Source organism: Rhinichthys klamathensis, unplaced genomic scaffold (assembly GCF_029890125.1).
Source record: "Rhinichthys klamathensis goyatoka isolate OS25496 unplaced genomic scaffold, OSU_Roscu_1.1 h1tg000264l_1, whole genome shotgun sequence".
Classification (NCBI taxonomy): Eukaryota; Metazoa; Chordata; class Actinopteri; order Cypriniformes; family Leuciscidae; genus Rhinichthys; species Rhinichthys klamathensis.
The window spans coordinates 65,001-86,597 of NW_026606785.1; the positions used below are offsets into that span (position 1 = coordinate 65,001).

A 21,597-nucleotide genomic window follows, 5' to 3' on the forward strand; every position below is an offset into this window, starting at 1 on the left:
AGGCCAGGGGGGGTTAGTACTGTGTGTCCATCCGTGTCTTCCGCTCTGGCACGCTACTCTTCTGGCCTACACTCCCAGGAACTGGCATTACTTTTCAGACACTTTTGTTTTCAACTTACCCTGTCCGTTCTTTTGAGCACTGTTAAACTGAAACCGCTAAATTAGCTGTTTGGCTTTGTGTCCCACTTGTTGGGATGTGAACATATGTCCACTCGGCTTAATATACACATGTCCTTGATGCTCTGTGGATGTGTGTCAGAAACATATGCGCCTCTTCTCTGACATCTGCTTGACTTCCCATTACCATTTCACAGTTTATGGCAGAGAGCTGGTCAAACATGCACCTCCATACTATTAATGCTTTTGTACTGAATGAGTTTATAGTCTGTAATCTACATCTAATCTAATCTACACACGCACAATTTAATAATTGAAAACAATATATATATATATATATAGTGCTGGGCAACGATTAATCGTGATTAATCGCACCCAAAATAAAAGTTTGTGTTTACATATATATGTGTGTGTACTGTGTATAATTATTTTGTATATATAAATACACACATATGCATGTATATATTTAAGATATATAATATTACTTATGTATAAATATATATATGCACTATATACATGCAAATATTTCTTAAATATATACATGCATATGTGTGTGTTTATATATACAAAATAAATATACACAGTACACACATATATATTATGTAAACACAAACTTTTATTTTTTTATTTTATATATATATAAATGCATTTAAACGTGACACATAAAATAGGTTTTTGCCAATCGTTACTCTTTCGAAATCTGAATAAAAGCGATTTCTGTGGGTCAGATTTGTGAACTTGCGGACTGGTCCCCTGTTTGGCCTGCGTTCAGTGCTCTGCTGTGAATGCTGGGAAGGCACTGCTGTTGATATAATAGAGCAGATCTGCTTCAACTGAACACAATGCACTGTTAAGACCTGATCTGAGCTTCACTGACACAGCCAAACGCTGCATATCAGAGAGCACCACAGGAATACAGCCACGTCCAGCACTTCAGACCGTCCCCGATGAACAGGGGATAGGAATAGGATTAGAGGGGAAATCATATAAGCAGTTAATTGAACAACAATACCTTTATTCAGAGAATGTTGGATCAGAATCTGAGAGCTACACACTCCAAAAGTGCAATGCATCTGGTCATTTGACCCGTTAGAGTTTTTGAAATTTTACATTGAATTATCAATTTTGTTACACAATTCTAATAAAATTAATGTATAATGCTAATGGATGTTGTTATATTTAGAAGAACATATTTACCTTTGTATTTATGTTGTTCTGTAAGTATTACGCACTTGCATATGTAATTGCAATGTAATAAACAGGTTTGAATTTTCAGTTACACTTTATCTGATATCTTTGTTACTGTGTAATTAATTATACATTTAAGTTCTGAGTAATATTAATTGACTACATGTACTTACTATAGGGCTTGAATTGGGGTTTGGTTTAGGGTTAGTTGCATGTTATCATGCATAATTTATAGTTATTATTGTAGATTTATTGTAACACTTTATTTTGTCATTGTTACATGTTACATGTAGTTACTATAGTAATAACTATAAATTATGCATAATTACAAGCAACTGACCCCAAACCAAACCCTATCACTACATGTAGTTACTTATTACTCAGTATTTAAATGTATAATTACTGTAACAAAGACACCTTAAAATAAAGTGTAACTTGTTTTTTTTTTACTTCACACTGAAATAAATATTTGGTATTGGAAGTTTTCATTAATTTTGTTGTTTCATGTGCTTAATCTAAATGTAATTAATTATAATAACATTAACAAAAAAACTATTTAGAAGTTGCTGATAATAATTGTATATTTAATACACGTTATTCATTAGTACTTACATATGTAATTACAATGTAGTAAACACTCATTTAATATTTTCTTTAAAACAATGATCAAACATGTCTTATCTGAGAGCATGATATTCCAAAGTTGCTGGGATATAGCATTTTCACTTGATATTGATCGAAATCATGTTGTTTAATAGTCATTAATCAGTACGTATATTCAATAAAGGATAAATAATAATAAACATATGTATTGAAATGTTTTCCTAACACTTTTGTAGTCTGATTTGATGCCATCCCGTGTCACTCTAATATTTTTTTAATGGAAACGAATTTGATATTGAAATGGAATGATTTTATTGTGCAGTGGTAATTGATACACATTTGTTTGCATGCCGAATGTAGGTGAGAGGTGCGAGTGTGTGTGTGTGAGAGAGTGTGTGTTGTGGGATTACAGGGATTCCTCTGATGGTGAGTCCCCAGGGTAAGACCGCAGCACACTAGCTGTGTGTTCCCATATAATGACGGTCAACAACAGTTGTTTAATTTAGCTTCCACAAAAGGGAAAAGAAACCACTGAGCTTTTCAAATCACAAAGACCGTGACTGTCGCCCAAATCAAGATGTATGGATTTGATTCATTTCAAGGCGGCATTCTGGGAAATATCCAGCGGGTCGAGCTTTTCCCAGAGTCAAAACAAGTAAATGGGACTTTTATCAAATTTTCAACGGTTAGTCAAAGAATGAGATAAAAAGGAGAAGAATTTATCTTACAGAATTTCCCAAGTTTTGTGCTTTACTAATTTTATCAGATATTCTTTTTTAATGTTATGTGATTTATGTCATTATTGGTATGTAATAGACATATGTGCACACATAATTATAGAAAGTGTTGCAAACTGAAATGTCTGTCATGCACAATATATAATACTTCTAAAAGAAAAGGTTCCGTGGGGTTCTATATAGAACCTTAGGGTTCTTGACTCAGTTTTAAAGAACACTTAATGCCAAAAGGTTCTATGTGAGATGTTTTAAATCATTGCATAATACTTTAATGTTTAACAGGTTATTTCTGTTTTTTTTTTTTTCTTCTAATGATAAAGTGTTTGGGAGCTGTTTAATTCATCAAATTTAATTAGGATTAAAAATGAGTTGAAACAAAATGAGTTAATTAAAATTAAACCCATAAAATGATCTATTTACTGAAAATGTTCTATTTATGAAGTGTATTTATGATGTTCTATTAACGTGTGTTTTAGGTTAAATATATAATCCTTTTCTTGGTGCATGTATACATTGATCAGATTTAAAAAATAAATTCTAATAAATAATTTTCAAAAAAGATTCAAATAAACAAATAAGTAAATCCACCTAGACCTGGATATTAGTATGTATTTATATTTACAAGCAAGATACAATAACAATGCGAAGCTTTAGACTTTGTTGGTAGCATTTCAGTGATGTCTAAGTAGAGTCTCAGTGTTGTCAGTTTAGCAGTTGAGTATGTGCCTCTGCTGGTATTTATTTAGGAGGGGGGGGGGGGGGGGGGGAGATAGATGATGTAGATGATGTATTTGTTTGTAGGGGGTTTCATGGTCTCTTTAGTGCTCGACTGAGAGGAAGACCTGCTGTAGTGATCCAGCCTGATGAAAAGTGAGGCTACCGCTGGGTGCTGAGAAAATGAGAGCCATTACTGGGCCAAAAACACTGTCATTTGGGTAAAGAATGAGCCAGCGAGGGTGCAGCCGGGCTGGGATACAGAGCTTGATGTTACAAAAGGGGGGCCAAGGGGGAGACGGCAATTTTACCTGGCAGGGCTTTGAGGTGCTTGCGAACCGCAGATGAGACTGTAATCAGAAGGCAAAGGCCTTCTCGAGCTTTGTGTCGAGGTGCTCAGAACTGTAACGAAAATGAGTCTGCAAAGCGAAACCATGTCCAAAGACTCTAGAGTCAATATCAATGCAGGACTCAAAAGAGGGCCCACCTTGGCTAGGTTTGGACACCACAAATACAACCGTGCAATACAGCTGGACAAAGAGTTAGTTATCAAAAGAGAATTCTCCAAGATCCTCATTAATCATCATATTTACCATTAAAAATGTAATTAGATGCAATACATCATTTGAATATGTTTCATTATGACGATGATGATGATAATGATACAATATTGGCTATACTGAATGAATTCTTACAGTTGTGACATCTTAATAATAATAATTATAATTTTTTTAAATAAAAACATTTTTTTTTAAATAATGTATGAATAATAATTATAAAATAATATATAGTAGTAGTAGCAGCAGCAGCAGTATTATGATTAAGATTATTATTATTATTAGTAGTAGTAGTAGTAATAGTAGTAACATTATTATTATTATTAGTTGTAGTAGTAGTAGTAGCAGCAACAACAACAGCATAATAATAATAATAATTATTATTAGTAGTAGTAGTAGCAGCAGCAGTATTATGCTTAGTAGTAGTAGCAGCAGCAGCAGTAGCAGTGTATAGTAGTAGTAGTAGCAGGATTTTTATTAGTAGTAGTAGCAGCAGCAGAAGCAGTATTATTATTAGTAGTAGCAGCAGCGGCAGTATTATTATTAATAGTAGTAGCAGCAGTATTATTATTATTATTAGTAGCAGTAGCAGCAGCAGTATTATTATTATTAGTAGTAGCAGCAGCGGCAGTATTATTATTATTAATAGTAGCAACAGCAGTATTATTATTAATAGTAGTAGCAGCAGTATTATTATTATTATTAGTAGCAGTAGCAGCAGCAGTATTATTATTAATAGTAGTAGCAGCAGCTGCAGTATTATTATTAATAGTAGTAGCAGCGGCAGTATTATTATTATTATTAGTAGCAGCAGCAGCAGTATTATTATTATTAGTAGTAGTAGCAGCAGCAGCAGTGTTATTATTATTAGCAGCAGCAGTAGCAGTATTAATAGTATTATTAGTAGTAACAGCAGCAGTAGTATTAATATTATTAGTAGTAGTAGCAGCAGCAGCAGTATTATTATTATTAGTAGTAGTAGCAGCAGCAGTATTAGTAGTAGTAGTAGCAGCAGTAGCAGTATTAATAGTATTATTAGTAGTAACAGCAGCAGTAGTATTAATATTATTATTAGTAGTAGCAGCAGCAGCAGTATTATTATTATTAGTAGTAGTAGCAGCAGCAGTAGTATTAATATTATTATTAGTAGTAGCAGCAACAGTAGTATTAATATTATTAGTAGTTGTATCAGCAGCAGCAGTAGTCGTAGTAGTAGCAGCAGCAGTAGCAGATGTAGTATTATTTGTAGTAGTAGTATCAGCAGCAGCTGTAGTTTTAGTAGTAGCAACAGCATGAGTAGTAGAATCAGTAGTAGTTGTAGGAGCAGCAGCAGCAGTAGTAGTAGTAGCAGCAGCAGCAGCAGCAGCAGCAGTAGTAGTAGTAGTAGAAGCAGCAGCATCAGCAGCGGTATTAGTAGTAGTAGTAGCAGCAGCAGCAGTAGGAGTAGTATTGATTAGTAGTAGCAGCAGCAGCAGCAGGGGTAGTATTGATTAGTAGTAGCCGATCCAAGTGCGCTGGTGAGATGTGAACGAGCTATAAGTTGTGATAAGGTGAGCGCGAACAGCTGGCTTGGATCGGCGTTCGTAGATCGACTGGTAGAGACTGTTTTTCAAAGATGGCTTCTGTCTGTATACGCGAAGTTGACTGTATGTAAAAAATATCTTCTTATTAAACTGTCTGGACACTGACAAAGTTCTCAATGCTTCAGTTTGAAGGTAGGGACCCTCATTATGCTACCGTGCTAGTGTGGGGCTATTTTGAGCCTTGTTAGTGGTATTAACAAGCGATTTTTATTTGTCATTACACTATGCCCAATATACTAGCGTTATACTAGCTTTATAGGCTAAACTGTTTTTAGAGATAAAACTATTTACATTCGATAATCATGAAAACAAATCTCAGATAACGGTTGACTAGGTAACAATGTGTAATTAGACCAAAGGTTCATTTTGCGCCAGACTTCTCCTTTAAAGGGTACCCTAAAACGTTGGATGTTGACGTATGGTCAAAAGCGTCAGTCATATGACGTCTTGGGATGAGACTGTGTTAGCAGCGGTGGTATTAGTAGTAGCAGCAGCAGCAGCAGCGGTGGTATTAGTAGTAGTAGCAGCAGCAGAGGTGGTATTAGTAGTAGTAGCAGTAGCAGCAGCAGCAGCGGTGGTATTAGTGGTAGCAGCAGCAGCAGGAGGAGTAGTATTAGTAGTAGCAGCAGCAGGAGGAGTAGTATTAGTAGTAGCAGCAGCAGCAGGAGGAGTAGTATTAGTAGTAGCAGCAGCAGGAGGAGTAGTATTAGTAGTAGCAGCAGCAGCAGTAGTAGTAGTAGTAGTAGCAGCAGCAGCAGGAGGAGTAGTATTAGCAGTAGCCGCAGCAGCAGGAGTAGTATTAGTAGTAGCAGCAGCAGCAGGAGGAGTAGAATTAGTAGTAGCAGCAGCAGCAGCAGGAGGAGTAGTATTATTAGTAGTAGCAGCAGCAGCAGCAGGAGGAGTAGTATTATTAGTAGTAGCAGCAGCAGGAGGAGTAGTATTAGTAGTAGCAGCAGCAGCAGCAGGAGGAGTTTTATTAGTAGTAGCAGCAGCAGGAGGAGTATTATTAGTAGTAGCAGCAGCAGCAGCAGGAGGAGTAGTATTATTAGTAGTAGGAGCAGCAGGAGGAGTATTATTAGTAGTAGTAGCAGCAGCAGCAGCAGCAGCGGTTTTATTATTGTTAGTAGTAGCAGCAGGAGGAGTAGTATTAGTAGTAGTAGCAGCAGCAGCGGCGGTTTTATTATTAGTAGTAGTAGCAGCAGCACTAATAGCGGCAGCAGCAGTATTATTATTATTATTATTATTATTAGCAGTAGTAGTAGTAGTAAAACTATTTATTATTATGGTAACACTTTCGTTTTGGGTCCAATTCACACTTTTAACTAGCTGCTTATTATCATGCTCATTACTAGGATATTGGCTGTTCATTAGTACTTATAAAGCACATATTAATGTCTTATTCTTTGTGATCATATTCTACATCCCTTAGTCCACCCGATACCTAAACTTAACAACTACAACAACTACCTTACTAACTATTAATAAGCAGTAATTAGGAGTTTATTGAGGCAAGAAGTCATAGTCAATAGTTAGTTAATAGTGAGAATTGTAGCCTAATCTAAAGTGTGACCAGTATTGTTTTTTTTTAATGAGTCCCTGGAATTTTTGTTGTTTCAAAATGTGAGTGTTGTTTACCCAAGCAAAACACCATCACACTGCTCTGGTAGTGCTGGTGTTCTGAGTGTTTCAGTACGTGTGCAATATGCAACACTAGCTCAAGTCTAAAGGATTCCCCATTTTAGTGTCCGCCAAAACAAAACTCATATCTGATGAATTAGGGTTGTTATTATTAAACATTTTGTTCTATAAAATAAAAATATGGTTTATGCTTAATATAAATAACAGTGTCTCAAACTATCGTTTTGTAGTTTTCTGTGAAACTCCAATCAAAGGTTGCCCATCATTTGTCACCCTCAAGTTTCAATTCTCCCACAATCTCATCTGTACGGAAAAGAAAAGGGATTTAATTCGAGCACTTTTCTAATTGATGGAGCTCATTTAGGCTGGTTGTGAACGACAGGAAACGCTCGCGAGTCGCACCACTTCTCCTTTGCGGAGCTGAATCTCAAATCACTCTGCCTCCACATCTGTCATCTTTAGGGTTAAAGGACACAGATGGCAGACTCGCTGGCACTCAACCAAAGCGCACTGTGCCAACTGGATGCCAGGCAGTGAAGAGGGAAACTTCTCATCCCCCTGTTAACTGTCTCAGGTCTCGCTGACACCAGATGTCCCTCCAACGTTCTTGAGCGACAACTTATGTGGTTGCAATCTTGGTTTTAATCACTCTCATTTATCCAAACGGCCTCCAATAGCTTTGAATAGCAAATTAGGCGTTTCAGCGAAGGCTTGAATCGGGATAAATCATTTAAGGGTTTGACATCATCGCACATAAACTTTGTCTCGGCGGAAGCGAAGCGAGCGTTTGACACTCGAGCGCTAATCACGCGGCTAAGTCCATTTGTTTTGGTGACTGGCCGAGCATTAGGCCTCTTCTGGACTTCAGTCAAGTCGACGCTCATCGTTTTGATCTTCAATATTAAGTCTATTTAAGCGATAATTGAAGTTGGGGAGCGGACGATAAACCGAATGGCCCTTCGTGTCCATCCAAACGCTGCAGTAAATGATATACCTCGCGGTGTAAATATGCGGCTGGTATTGCGCTGAAATTTGAAAGCATATTAGTGTTATCCCTTCCCCTCAGGCAATTGGTCTTTTATGCCGTCAGATTCTCGCTTCTGATAATATTAAGTGGAATTTGCCTCGCGTATCTACAAAAAATGGCTTTAACCGCTAACACACATGAATATGTTAATGTCGTGTGCATGGGAAATATGCCATTTTACAGAAAGAAGATCTTTTTAGGTAAAATTAAAGCAGCCCTCATATTTAGCATCTATTTTGTCCTTTAGATGGAGGAATTTGAATATGACTAAATTACATTTTCTTTAATATCTCCTCTGGAAATTAGACCATCTGGCTTGGAGTCGTATTCGATTCTGAAGATGTTTTGAAATGCATTCGTTTTTAATGCATGACTTAAAGTAAAATATAATTCTGCTAGGTCTCTTTTCTGAGATTTGTTTCATGCTTTATGCTGTACACTCTTGAAAAGAAAGGTTCTTTATTGGCATTAAGGCTTCCACACTCTTTGAAAACAAAGGTTGAAAATTGTTGGTTCAACTTTAAAAAGTTGCCTTTTAGTTCAATGAAATAAAAAATTTGAGTTAATACAACAAATGAGATTGGTTTAATAAACAGAAGCTCAAAATATTATCTGATCCGTTATCAATTAAGTTAATTTGACAAAAGATAAAAAGTTGTGATAACAAATCATGAAAATATTTTTTACAGAGATATAGAACCTTAAAGTGTTCTGTCCGTCAAACATGAAAGTATTGTGCAATCACTTATATTGCACCTTTTTGAACCCCAGAGTTCTATATAGAACCTTTCTGAAGAAACTTTATCATCCATGGAACCTCTAGTTTTTATGTTTGTGTTTTCATTTGAATTTTAGTTCAAGTTTTAGTATTTTGTTTTATTAATTTTAGTACATAAATTTAAACTAAATGGAAATTAGAAATGTTGTTTTGGCAACTAGCTGAAATAAAATAAGTTTAAGTTTCAAGTAACTAAAGCTATAGTTTGGAACTTTTTTAGTTTACCCCTATTAAGCAAACACACACACATATATATATATATATATATTGCTTCAACCCACTATTGTTTTTATGAAATGAAAGCAAATTCTTCTCCTAATGCATTTCTATGTGCCTGAGACCAGGTTTGGCAAATGCTGTCTGTGCTGTTTTACAGATTCGAAAATACCTCGGCAAATGATCGAAATTTAATTAGCAATATAAATGCCAGAAAGAGCACATTATGTGCAATTGTCTTGCTATCTTCCCAGAAATTAGTCTTTTTAAATGAATTTGCTGTATTAATCATCTCGAAAATATTTTTGATCACTGAATTAATAGTTTTCCCTCCTGTTTTTAGGTATTCATTGACATAGGTGATTGCCTCTTAATTACTACAACGGCCTCCTTCTATTCTGTCTTATTAATTCATGTTTCCTGGCACAGTCCCAAAAGGCAGTCTCGCCCTATATCTTCTAATTACTTCTGTAATTGAATTTGCTCACTGTTTCTGGGCGATTTTTTTTTAAGGAACTGTTTGTTCGGCGCTTTATTGTGCCTTTGTGTTTCGCTCCTCGGCAGACAGAACATGTTGGGGCTCTTTTCTCTTTTCTCATTAATTTTCCAGAAGCCTGCCTTCAGTTATTTATTTATTATTACCTGCCGAGGCGGCCCCTAACCGTGTGAACGCCGGCGCAAACAGGGTGGAGGAAATTAATTAATTAGGAGTGGTGAAACAATTACCTTGGGCCACTCTCTCTCTCAGTCAGTCAGTCATTTGCTGAAGCCTTCGCCGATTTGAGAAGTACTTTGAAGTGCCATTACAGATACGCCACGCAGGGCGAGACTGCGGCGGTGCGGGCGACGCGGTGTAAACGTGTGTTTGGAGTGAGCTGTACACCACACTGTTGCTGTAGAGCATAAAGGGATATAATTTAATCCATATGAGAGGATATATCTGGAAGGCATCCGAGACGCATCGAAGCCCGGGCATAAAAGTCACTCAAGTTAATGCAGAGATTAATGGCGTAATTGAATGCGGGGGTGGCACGAGTCGTCTCGGCCCTTATCGGAGCCCATCGCAGTCGCTCGACTGACCGCCGATGGACCCTCAGGGCTCATTGTCCTCGTGTCAGAGGCCATTATCCGGCGGCAGCGGCGGAAAATTCTTCCCTCCGCTCTGACGGTGCATGTGTGTCTTTGAAAAACTTTCCCCCACTCGCCCATTGATTTATTTTTCCTTTTCGCCGCCTATCTCCCCTCCTTTTGTTTCCTTATCGTCGCTTCAGGTTATTATGTGCAAAGTATTGACAGCACTAGAAGGCCTGTGGTCGATGGCGGGCTAATGCATCCGTAATCCCGCCTTTGTCACGGCGAAATGTTTCGCGCGGGTCTCCGATGAGGAGAGAGGTGCAAAGCTGTTGATCCAGGTTTTATTTGTCACGAAGCCCATCCATCAATCAAACCCGAGACCATCTGACTGACTGAATGACACGCCGACTGGGCTGAGGAAATTTGATAACGCCGTATTGTCAGCCAGCTTCCCTGACTTTTTTTCCCCACCCGATAAGAAATACATTTGACTGGAGCAGATAAGCTCACAAGGGGTAAAGCCTTAAAGAGAGAGGGTGACACATATGCCATAAGAGGGGGGCTTTTCTTCCTTTAAGAGCTCTGGTGTAAATGATAGGTTTGGCAAACAGGACAAACACAGATTCAAAAGCCTGCAACATCCAAGTGCAATGGATATACCTAGATTATTTAAAAAGATGCCAGATAGTAACAATTCCCCATCTGTTTGTGCCATTATGGAAACGGCATGCTAGAGTACGCAGAGAGACGCGTAACGCCGTGTTTTGCACACGGGTTTAGGGCCTCGCTGCATTATCGCCATGCCTTTAATGCACTGCTGGTCAATGTCCCAGCATGCTTTATAATAAAGCAGTAAGCCAGTAAGACTTTCCCCCATTGTAAGCGCCTCACGGTAACCCAAATGTTTGCTTATTTAGAGATAAGGAGGGATTAGTTCAAATCATGTGTGTGGTAATCAACATTGTCACAATTAAGCTTAGCTTGTACCAGAATATTCCGTTAAATTCTGCCAATTATTACAGTAAATTAGATTACCTGAATGCTGTTTACAGTTGTGGTCACTGGTGGACAATTGCTATTTTTGATATTATGTTGAATAGGCTAATCCAAATTTGAATTTAGAGAACTAACCATTTTGTATCAACTTTCACATTTACTTGGTTAGGGCCTCATTCATGAAACAAATTTACAAAAAACAATGATTTACACAAAAATAAACTGGCCATTTGGTGTGGCGTAATTCAGAAAACATCTTTATGTGGCCACTCGTAATATAATCAAAATATGTGTATTTTTTTAATCAATTTATTTCATTATTAAATAGATGACATACATATCAGAAGAGTTCTTGTTCCCGAACTCATCCGTTCCTGGCCATCTTCCCAACATTAACTGCAGAGGGACACTGACCCATAAAAAGATTCTCCAGCAAAGGAGAAGAAAGCAAAGAAATTTCCAGAGGGCAAGAAAATGGACGTTATTGTGACCCGTACATTAACACACTGTATGATTAAGTAAGTTTTTGTGCTGTAATGACCAGAGGCTAAGGAGTCCGAAAAGAAAGGGGGAAAAAAAAATCAATGTAAGACTGCAGCAGATTAGCTTGACAAATTACATGCGCTCTGCTGGCCCATTGTACAGTATGTCTCCTATATTCTTTAAGAAGACATCACAAAATGGAGCTGCCAAATGGCGTATGGACTCCCGAGATCATTTTTATTGATTTTGCACAAACATCAATGAAGGATTGTGGTGGTCGTGTGCTCCTCGTGTCTTGGATGTGCGACGGGACGGGGTCCAAATGCCGCTGCATCAATACTGGGTCAGACGCTGTCATTGTTCCTGCCGATGGACGATCTCGTTTTTGAGATCTCGTCATCTAGAGGACAACAACAACTCTTCGGGGACTGAGTTTTGGAGAGACAAAAAGTTCTGTTGTTGAAGAAGCCGTGAAAACAGACCTGGGTGTTGTGGCTTGGTTGTAATGATACAGGATATTTGTCTTGCATTTGGTTCGAAAGTCTCTTTAACTTCACCATTTCTCAGAAACAGCAATGTGATTAAATAGAGATCAAATGGAGACTTTTTCTCTTGAGAAATAGACCCTATAATCTCACTTGAGTTTCAGCAGAGAGCCTAACAGTCTCTCAAACTGCACTCTCTTGCCAAAGATACCAACCAGGACATTTATTGGTCTGAAGATGACTTTTTCAGGAGTCTCGACTGAGTTCTCAGTTGTGTGTCATTTAAGTTTCATCTTTGTCTCAGACTTATTCCAGAAGACAATATACTCCTAAAAATAAAGGTGCTTTATTGGCGCCAATGGATCCAAGAAGAATCTTTAACATTCATTGAACCTTTTCATTACATAAAGGGTTCTTCAGATTAGTTACACTAAGAAAAAAAAAGATCAGTTCACTGAAAGGTTCTATGTGGAACCGAAAATGGTTCTTTTGTGGCATCACTGCCAAAACCCCCTTTTGGAACCTTTATTTTTAGAAAATAGCATGTGGTTTAATAGAATTAAAAGAGAAATGTTTAGGCTCTTATTGAGACCTTTGAATTTTGATTGCAGACTTTAATATATGAACACAGTTTGAGACATCATTGAGATCTCCTTTGAAACTCTGGAAAATACTCATTTTTAGAAAATAGCATGTGCTTTTAATAGAATGAAAAAAAAATGTAGGCTCTTATTGAGAACTTTGAATTTTGATTGCATACTTTAGTATATGAGCACAGTTTGAGACATCATTGAGATCTCCTCTGAAACTCTGGAAAAGACTCATTTTAAGATCTCATTTGTGATTTTTCTTTACAGGAGCATTTGTAAGACCAAACTCTCTGAGCTCTATATTCGCATTGTATGTCAACAATTGTCTCATGTGTCTATTTTGTTCAGGAGAAACATTTGTTGATGCATATAAAACATCTTGATTAATGAGCAATTCAATTTAGTCCATCATATGATAGAAGCAGACTGTTAAAAAATGGTAATATTGTCATTTGTCAAACAATTCCCTTTGACAGCATCTTTGATTGTGTCTTAAAGAGAAAAGCGCTAATCTTGTTTCTACTAAAACTAGTTTTTCTGAGTCATCTCTTCATGCCAACGCACTCTCTCTCCAGTAGAGCTGTATTAATGCCGTCTATCAGCGCATGAGCAGAGCATGTAACGTGATAAGAACTGGCAGCGTGATTCATTTGATTCTATTAGCATGTATCAGTGTGGCAGCGTTAAACGGAGCAGATGTTAACAGTGGGAGGTGATGGAACAGCTTACACACACACACAGATGCCGCAAACTGTTGCGTGCACTTGTCAGCGAGTGTAAACGCGTGTGTGTGCTTTATGATGCCATTTAAAGGAGAGTGTGGCAACGTAGGCCGTTTCCCACAGCGGCCCCCACGTCTCGCTGTGTGTGAATGGACGCTCCTACACCTCAATAACTCACGTTTTCTTTGCTTTTCACACACAGGCAAACGCTTGTGATTTATCTTCCCGTGAGCCGGTGGCATTTATGGGCTAGTTGTGAAATTCTACAACTACAGTATAAACAAGTGGGAAAGAAAAGCCCAGGATGGAGAAATGCGCGTGGAGTCACGGCCAGTCCGTCTGAGCACGAGACCTCCCGGCAGTTCTGTCTTTAAGTGTGTGTACGTGAGTGAATATTACTCGCGGGAGGCGCTCAAGTCTGACTCGATGCCTGGAGTTAATTGTGTTTTTTTTTTTTTCTGTATGAAACTTTTAAAAATCCAATTAGGAGCTTGAGTTCATCAAGGAAGTCTATTTGGAGTTTTGGAAACTATATCTTGAATGTGTCCTAAAAACAGATTAAGCTTTGAAGTCATTTTATTTTATGATAATAATTATAGCCTTCATGTGAGCTTAGGCATTTATGGGCTAGTGCACTAAATACACACCTCCCCAGAGGAACATTTATTGCTCGGACGTTGCTCTTTCATTGCTCTCAAGACTTAGTGGGGTTCTTAGTTCTTAGTGTCGGTCATAGATGTTTTTTCCTAACATTCCTTAGGAATAAAACTACAAAAGAGAAAACTGTTAACAAACCCATTGGAAATAAAAACTATATCTCAATTGTTTCTCCTAGACAGCATTAGTATTCCTGTAAATGAAGAACAAATTAAGACTTTTGCTCTTAAGCTTCCTGCTATTTTGCACCTGAGTAAAAAGATCCCAGTAATCTCATATATTTTCGTTTAGTTTAGGAATATATCTTTATAATATCTCAAACCTGCTCAAGTTTGCCAAAGATGTTCCAAAGAACTTTAACAGAGTGCTATTTATGACTCATGAGGTTTTAACTTCGTCTAAACCACATCTCAGATAATATGCTCTTGAAAAAATTGAATGAGAAAAGGTTGAGTTTATTGAAAAATCAGACATTTTATATCAGAGTTTGGAATTTTGGACAATCTGAGTACAGTTTGCAATATCGTTGAGATCTTTTCTGAACATCAGAAATCTCATTTGTGATTTTTCTTTCATACCGGTTTTCTTTTCCATGATTTATCCAAATATATTATGTAAAATACTTTTCATATACACTCTTAAAAATAAAGGTTGGTGGTTTGTTTAACGTACATGGAATCTATCCATTCCACAAATGTGTAAAAAGTTTCTTTAGATTATTAAAATGTTCTTCACACTAAGAAAAAAATATTTTAAGAACCGATCACTGAAAGGTTCTTTGGGAAACCAAAAATGTTTCTATTGCATCACTGCATAGACCTTTATTTTTAAGACTTTATATGATTGTTCTTCTGTATATTTATACATATATCTTGACTGAAAGTCTGAACAATGGTTCAGATGATGATGTTGTCTTATCTGACCACACCACGAAAAATGTGTTTTCAGTGTAATTTAGAACAGTCTAATAGCATCTCCAAAACCCATCCATTGTGTCTTTTTGTCTGAGATCTGGTGGGGGTGCGACACCACATTGATCTCCCTCTATTCACAAAAGGCAGGCCTTTATTTTTGCTGGATTTCCCTTCGCTCGAGAAAAAGTCGACAAGATAGCTGTATTGATCCAGTGCACTGGACAGCCATCAAACCCAGTCTCTGCTCATCTCAGATGGTGGTCCAGAGCCAGTGGCCGTACAGATATCTCCGCACAACCTGCCAGTGCTGGAACACTTTGTGTTTCCTCTTCTGGGAACAAGCGGCCCATTCAAACACTTCAACGAGGCCAGAGACTGAGTGAATCGCATGTCCCCAAGTCCATTATGATGTGTGGAAACTCTCCAATTAACAGTTTCGGTCTGAGGGGAGGTTTGTTGGAGAATGCCGTTTTAAGAAGGTTATGGTAGGGTTGGTTCAAAGATAAATGCTGAATAAAGATGGAGAATCACTTGTCCTGTACGCTTAACTCTGAAGGTTCCAAACAGAAGTTCCATATAGAACTTTTGATTCTTTAGTTCTATGGTGCATGTATGAACCCAAAAGGCAATACTCTAAATCCGAAGGACCCGTTATGTGCAACAACAACTTTTTAATCTTCAAAGAATAATCAAGAACCTTACGTGGCCAAATTGCTTCGTAAAGATTGAAATCTTGAACTATTTTTTTTCCCAGAATCAAATATGAAAATCTATTGACATATTAAATGAAAATATTTCTGTTCAAAGAAACAGGATGAACAAAAGACAAGATCAAGGAGTAAGAGAACTCAAGGTGTCCTCAGCGTTTATGATTTTTTTTCTCTCTAAGCCTATATCTTATGATACTCATAAACATAAATGCGAGGGACACCTGCCGCCGCCCATGTCACTGGAGTCTTATAGGTATCATCCTGCGGTGTGTCCAGTTCCTCGTCTGGATTTGAAACAACTCTTCACACTTAATTACGGAGGATGAGCGAAATGCCTCATTTCTCTTTGTTATAGGCTAAGCTTCCAGTAATCCCAAACAAAAGGTCTGGCTCTGGAAGCTGTAGGATTTGCTGGTGGGATTATAGTCTCATGGATAATGATGTGCAGTCAGCGAAAGCAAAGCTTTATTTGAATTCAAATTGGCCGGTAAACAAAACCCATCGGTATGTCTGCTGTTGGAGTATCTGTCTAGTAAGCACTGTGTCAATGCATCAGCAACCCCGTGCAATTTATACGGATCTATTATTGCCGTTACAGTGAGCAAGTGTTCTGTTATCTATCCGTTCATTATGAGGGTTGCTGGAGCTCTGTTTCGGTACCTTTTCTCTGTGCTACAGAGCCCATATCTGGCTTTTTGATAGCACCTCTCTCTTGTGTTGGTGTCTATAGTCTTTGATTAACAGTGCACGTGGCTTCAGAGACTCTTTCAGAAGCGTCCACCAATTTTTGTTTTATTTTGAAATGTATTTCTTACTTCTGCTGAGTCAGTAATTATTGGTGTTTTAGGCTAACAAACTCACTACTACTATTGCTCATATTTAGGGTAAGGGATTTTGAACTACCCCCCCGACTCTAAGTATTAAACTTTGCCAAGTAACTTGTCCCTGCAATTTGTGCGACGGACATAAATAATACTTTGATTTATGTGGCTTGTTGAGGAAAGGTACTGGTCGTAGAAAAGTCCTGAACTTGAGGGTAGGCTCTTTTGATGTAGACTAGTTTATAATCAACACCCGAAAACACCCTGAAAATCCCCTTGCAAACATTGAGAACCACATAGCAATGTCCTGGGAGTGGGAATCATCCAGAACATGTTACCATTTTCACAACAAGTTCAGTTTCTATTGGATTAGCTGTCCACACCTTTGATGTGGCCTTTTTGACATAGACCACTACAAAGTCATCTAGAAACCATTCATAAATCCCTGAACATGCCCTAGCATCCACCGTGAACACCCAAGCAATGACACAGCAATGCCTTGTCAAAGCATCTAGCATTATTGTAGCAAGTTCCATTGGTTTCTATTGGGTTAGTTGTTCACTCCTTGATGTGGCTTTTTTGCCGTAGACCAGTATGTAACCAACTAGCAACCATCCAAAACATCCTGAAAATGCAACACCATAGCAATGTCCTGGCAGCCATTCAGAACATTGTAGCATTATTGCGTCAATTTCCATTGGTTTCCAGTGGGTTAGTTGTTCGCACCTTGATGGTAGTGCTGCATTTGTTGTGTTAAGACAATGAATGGCTATTCAGACTGGTTGGTAAATCCAGTGTATTATAAGGCACCGGAGTGTGTCAGCTTAGTGTCAGGGCACTCTATATTTCCAAGTCAGACACCTTTTAATTGAATTCAACTGGAGCGAGACAAGATGGGTAAATATAAGCCATATGTTCTTTGCACCTTATTTGCTGTAGGTGGTGATTTCAAATAATGACTTCTGTGTTGTTCTGGAGGTTGGGCAAGCTGTTTTCACTCTGTCATTTCATGTTCCTGATGATGAGGCAAAGTCATTTAATTAAACATTTCAAAAGCAGGAAGACCTTGAGGTCCTAAGACAACTCAGAATACCTAGAAAAATGAATATGCACGCAGACCTGTTATACACTGTCTTTGTAGTCGTACTGGGAATCTGACATTTGAGATCTTCCTTAATAAAGGTGTTCAATTTGTTTTTCCTACTTAGAGCACATACATATAATCAAAATAAAGTAGAACGTATAGCTCTAAAGCATCTCTCTATACTGGTAGCCTGAACCGTATCCACAGCCTGTGATGTTATTCTGCAGATAACGGCACCTGCATTTCCTCCTGACCGTATATGAATCTCAAGGCTTTCATCACTTGGTCTTGGCTCGTGCCTTTAACTCAAGGAAGTGCTTGTGATACTTTTGATACCGTGTTCTCCTGCTGTTCAACTGTTTTCAGGATGTTTAGTCTATGTAGCAGCACACACAGAGAAGTGATAATCTCAGTGAATGACATGTATTTTCTGTCATGTGAATGTAAAAACATTGCAGGTCTCTAGTTAAGCATGGTGAGCTCCACCTCACTAATCTGGAAGATTGTTGTCACCATGAAAGCGTGGAAACTCATGTCTTAGGACTAACAAACCTGTCTTGGCATTTTATTTAGAAAGGTGATGGATTGCCTCGAGTGAATTATGATCAATTTCCACCATACCAATTTGGGTGAATCTCATGTAAACTGTCTGGCACAGATCTAGGTAATATTTCACAATACATTATTTAAATGTATCCATTTAGCAGGCACTGTTTTATCCAAAGCAACTTAAAGTGCATTCAAATTATATATTTTGCTTTTTATATTTATTTTTATAAAGTTATATTTTGTTAACCAATCATTTTAGGACCAGTATGATTTTTTGTCAACTGTGACCCTAATGACCCTTTAGGACCCTTATGATTTTTTTATTTGCATGCGTTAAAATGAATATCGTTGCCTTTTCATGACAATTTCCAGTTTCTCAATTGTCAAATTTCCATTTTTTTGTAATAAAAAAGAAAACAATTTAAAATGATAAATAATTTAGTATTTGTACACCTGGTTGTATTTGTACGTTTTTTTTTTTTTTTTATAAAGTGAAAAATTTCTAAAAATTTCTAAAAATTTGACTGAAAAATTGGTGTAGAAACAATTTTCACTCAGAAATTGCAAGTAAATTTCACAAACATTTACAAAAAAAAAAAAAAAGCCAAGTAACACTGATTTGAATGTGACATTTTAAGTCATAAGACTGCAGTATTTTCATGTAAAATGTACTCTAAAAATTTTTGTTATATTTACATTTTTTACAGTCTGGGCTTAATTTTCTTAATGAAAAATATAATTCCATGTACATTTATTGTGATTCTGTGCTGTAATGCAAGCTAGACATTTTGAGAGCATAAATTTTTGATATCTGTTTGCATGCACAGACCACACACAAATGATTTTATTTCATCAATTTTATGCCTAGTACGTGAATTACTCAATCTACTCCAGTTTTCTTTTCAGATTAAGCAATTTGGGTAACATGGTCACAAGCTAATTTAATAACATAAATGTTATTATGGTCCATTAATAGCACATGGGGAGTGTCTGGTGGTCTAGTCCCACTGGAGCTCTGTTCATTCAGCCCTTGAAGAAGTTCACACGGAGGTTCAGTCGGGCTGACAGGTCTCGAACCCTGAAACGCTTCCCCTTGATTACAGATTCAGCAGGGCCCTAAAGGAAGAGCACAGGGGTCTAAAGTGTCATCCTCCCATTAAGCTCAGCTTGTGTAACCATAATGCGCACAAAATAGCAGTGAGAACACACTCATGCATATGGAAATGAACGGCCATTCATTCATACATCAGCGATGCAGACCGACTCTATCTGAAACGCATTAGTATTCTACGATTGCAATGCAGAAGTGAACAGACACGCGGAGATTCGTAAGTTTTGACTCATTTCCGCCATTTGTTTAATGGTTGTTGAGGACATCAGCCCGTCACTTTTGATTGTAGCCATAAGATCAGTTTAATAAGGCAATCTGTGGCAAGGCAGTAAATCTGTTAATCCTATTACCAATTAAAAAGGAGAGAGGGGTTTTTTTCCCCCCCAAAAAATTATTTGACAAAAAGGATGATCAACTATTACTGTTATTTTTGTTTTGATTACTATTATATCTGTTCTCTTTTCCTGCACCTTTGCAGGATCATTAGTCAGGGTAGTATTTTGATTGAAGTCATTATTGCTTTTCTTTTGTAGCAGCACCGTAGAGATTAACACTGAACCATGTTGTATGAGCAGACAAAGCCTCCACAGTCAGTGCAGTGGATTACTGTCAGTACGGAGGTATAGGAGGACGAGGCGGCCCATAATTCCTATAGAAAGGTAGACAAACACACAGCCACCAACCAACAACTTTCCCCGCAGAGGCCTTTTGTCTTCCCCTTGTTCCTTTCTACCCCAGCGCCCTGTCAAAACTGATAAAGAGCGCTGACCCGACCAGAGCCCAAGTGTGACACCGACACCGAATGTGGCCCGGATCATTGCTTCAAAGCACCCTTTTCGGTTTAAGCTTCTGTTGTCGGATATTGGAGATCTTATTATGTAATTGGACAGAGCAATTGCAAATTCATACGTGCATTTAACTGCAAATACGTGCAAACCGAATACTGACAAATAGTAGAGAATGCATGCCCACTGTTGTGGAATCTGTCACTGTGTACAATTGATTTTCTGAACAGGAATTAGGATTATGTCAATCCATAAAATTGCTGGGTTATGTAGCTGTCATTGTTTTTACAGGTATTACATCATGGCTTATTTAGAACTTTTACATTAAATGCCTTCACTGTAAAATAATTGCTGCATTACATTTTTAAGTGCAATCAACTTGGATGTGTATGTCATTTCAACTTAAATAGCTTTAAAAAATGAGTTTGTTTGTAAAAAAAAGGTGCTTAACTTATATTGATGGTTTAAAGCAATGCAAAAACAAATGTTGTCATAACTTATTGATCATATTTTTTTTACAGTGTTGATTGATTATGAAAAGGAAATATTATTATTATTACTGTACATTTAAATGTATTTTACAGTGTTTTTTTGTTTGTTTTTTTGTTGCTGTTGTTGTGATAAATGTATGGAAGCAATGAATGTTCCCCGGCTATACATGACATGACAGTGTATTTTTCTGAAGTAAAATCTTTATCAAATAGCCATTCTTTGCGTTTGAAAAAAGCCAGCCCATTACCTCACGACTGCTTTTGTTGGCCCTTTACAAGAGCGAACAAAAAAAACTGTTTTTCAGGAGAAGGCTTTAGATTTTTATTGTTGGTGGAGCTCGCAGTGTTATTGTATTAAAAAGAGCCATCTGTGCCAGAAACAATGGCTTGAAATTATCTCTGAATACCCAGTGAAAAAATATATATAAAGCTTTCTCCTTCTCATTATGTTTTGGTGGGGGGTTTGTAGACTTGCTATAAGTGACTTTTGTTGTTCTTGATGCATTCTTCTTCTTTTTCAATCGGCCCCTTTTTCAGATGGTGTGGAGCTGTAGAGGGACTGAGGCGGGCGAGTGTAGCCGCTCTGCGAGCACTCTGGGCGGGCGAGCGTCGCGAGTGGACGCTGGTGGATCATGAGAGCGGGCGCTGGAGGAGAGCGCGCCGGGGAAGAGCGTCTGCTCGCCGGCTCGCGTCTGAGGATCCGCCCGGGACGCAAGCGGGACTTTGGATGTGTCACTCAAACTGAGGAACTCTGTAAGTAACTCGGGTATTATGGTCTGTGCGTGTCTGTCTGCCGGGACAGGATATTAATTAGCAATTCTAACGGCTTTAAATATCGTGTTATTATTTTAAAATGTTGATTTAATTTCAGCTGCATTATTTATTCAAGCTATTTGTTTATATTGGCCACACACAGATGTCTACTTGTTGACTGTTCGCGGCGGTTTGGAAAACTTTTAGGGGGGAA

At 37.8% G+C, this 21,597-nt stretch overlaps 1 long non-coding RNA gene across 3 annotated transcripts in view; it reads left to right on the forward strand.

The window, feature by feature from the left end:
- Nucleotides 1-21,597, forward strand: part of LOC130101974 (uncharacterized) — a 63,159-nt gene that overhangs the window by 3,706 nt on the left and 37,856 nt on the right. For 2 of the 3 annotated variants that reach the window (XR_008809085.1, XR_008809084.1), the window contains exon 2: nucleotides 21,168-21,383. This is a non-coding gene — a long non-coding RNA (uncharacterized LOC130101974). Of the gene's footprint in view, nucleotides 1-20,894; nucleotides 21,384-21,597 lie in introns of those variants that run through there. The other variant, XR_008809083.1, reaches the window with a different exon arrangement.